This window comes from Palaemon carinicauda, chromosome 19 (assembly GCF_036898095.1).
Source record: "Palaemon carinicauda isolate YSFRI2023 chromosome 19, ASM3689809v2, whole genome shotgun sequence".
Taxonomy (NCBI): Eukaryota; Metazoa; Arthropoda; class Malacostraca; order Decapoda; family Palaemonidae; genus Palaemon; species Palaemon carinicauda.
Window position 1 is genome coordinate 45,946,177 of NC_090743.1, and position 2,500 is coordinate 45,948,676.

General features: G+C 30.1%; 1 protein-coding gene across 1 annotated transcript in view; it reads right to left on the reverse strand.

Annotated features, from left to right (window-relative positions):
- Window positions 1-489, reverse strand: part of LOC137658239 (protein amalgam-like) — a 362,391-nt gene extending 361,902 nt beyond the window's left edge. The window contains exon 1 of the mRNA XM_068392920.1: window positions 97-489. The gene's annotated coding sequence lies outside the window, so the exon portion shown is untranslated. The remainder of the gene's footprint in view (window positions 1-96) is intronic.
- Window positions 490-2,500: the final 2,011 nt, after the last annotated feature.

Consider the following 2,500-nt stretch of genomic DNA (forward strand, 5'->3'; position numbering starts at 1 on the left):
ACAAGGACCTAGTGAGATAAAATCATTATACAACATAACATAAACAAATGGAAAACATTGATAATGGTAATAATGATACTTAAAAACACGCCATACCTTTATCCACGTAGTTCAGCCAAGTTAGTTATCTTGGCAGAATTATTCTATATCGTTCCACTGATTTCAACTTGGTAGGCAAAATACTGGTCTTGCTTGTACAATCTCCTGTTTTCTCGTAGCCTGAGCAATTACCACATATTCTTCTTCATTCTCAGTAGATGTACATAGTCAGAGTCAGCATCAATACCAATAATTGTGTCACCTAAAATAATATTCATCACCGTCTACGGAATCTCTAACTCCCCCAGACCGCATTTCCACGTGATGCACTCAAATAAAACGCCATATTTAGATTGAAATACACACCAGACGTTGATTGACGTACATCAAAATGAGCTTCATTATATCCATGATCCAATTATATAGTTTAATGACGAAATAAAAGCCAACAAACACTGAAGCTCTCTCCTTGCGGTCGCGAGACGTTTGTTTATAGTAATGCTGCTCGATCAGGATAGCCACCTATTCTGATTCGCACGCATCAACGATTGATTCGATTTTGATTTCTAGGAGATTTTATCATCGTTAATATTTGTTGTTTTTGCTTTATAAAAAATATTAAAATAAAATAATATCATAATTTAAACCGCAAATAGAATTACTATTATTATTAACAAATTAATGAATGTTTTACTGGCAACATAGTTGGCATACATGGATGCCTGCCCCACTACAGCCAACCTTAGTCGCTCAAATATTTTTTATTTTTTTTTCATTTTTCATTTTTTATAAGTTTATCTTCATGTAAATAGCATAAAAATTGCCATTAGAGTTAAATATATATATGGTTAAATAATTATCTTCATAAGAATATATGAAATATGTTATTGTAATGAAAACGATATAAAAACTAACGTCAGCCAAGTTGGCAGCCATGACAGCGGACTACACTCGTGCTGACTCAAGCACTCGGTGATTGTAAATGATTATATACTAAGGTCTGGCGATGTTTCTCCTATATTTCATCAAGCGAGCGCATGTGTGAAATGACATCACATATCTAGATCGAATTTTGAGCTATTTTATCAATGCAGTATCCTAAACTCAGGCAATGTAAAAGGAAGAGTTTCCAGGAATGTTTAAGGAGAAAATAGATTTGACCGTTCGTTTTGTGTTAAATTAGTTCCAGCAGTAGACACCTCATACAGTATATATAATATATATATATATATATATATATATATATATATATATATATATATATATATATATGTGTGTGTGTGTGTGTGTGTGTGTGTGTGTGTGTGTGTGTGCTGTCTAGAGACATTGAGCGAAATCCGGGACCTTAGAGTTGCGGCCAGACAGTATGATATTCTTTTGTGCTCAGAAACTTTGGTTTCTAATATGAGGCACTCATCTGAGCTCCTTATATTCTATAATATTTAGTTATATATATATATATATATATATATATATATATATATATATATATATATATATATATATATATATATATGTGTGTGTGTGTGTGTGTTTGTGTGTGTGTGTATATATATATATATATATATATATATATATATATATATATATATATATATATATATATATATATATATATATATATATATATATATATAAAGAGAGAGAGAGAGAGAGAGAGAGAGAGAGAGAGAGAGAGAGAGAGAGAGACTTTGTGAAAGAACAGCCATAAAATGTAATATACAGATAAAAATGGTTATTACAATCACCACATAAATCGCGTTTGGAAAAAAATAGCGAAAAAAAAAATGCGTCCTTAGCAAACTAGAAAGGATTTATTGACATTCATAAATCTTCGTAATTGTGGTCCTTTGACCGTACAAGTTAAATATGATCCAAAGTCCCTCAAGTGAAATTTATCGTCTCCTTAGACCGGAATCTCTTATCACGGGAATCCAAATGAGAATTTGATTTTGTTGATTTGATGGGATATTAAAGAGAACATCTAAAGGATCTTTATCCTTTACAAAAAATATTTGAATAATCAAAAACGAGTTTAGACACTATCTGAAATTCCAATTTAGGTGATAAATGGCTACTTGTTTATATTTGTGAATACCATTACAAATTTATATATGAAGTTTGTTGTTGTTGTTATTGTTGATGATGTTCTTATTATCATTATTTTTATTATTATTATTATTATTATTATTATTATTATTATTATTATTATTATCATTAATAGCTAAGCTACAACCCTAGTTGGAAAAGTAGCATGCTATAAGCCCAAGGGCTCCAACAGGGAAAAATGACCCAGTGAGGAAATGAAACAAGGAAATGAATAAACTACAAGAGATATAATAAACAGTCAAAATAACATATTCTAAGAACAGTAACAACATTAAAATAGATCTTTCATAAATAAGCTATAAGAATAACCGCAAAGAAATTTAATGGCGATATTATTAGGAGTATACGAATA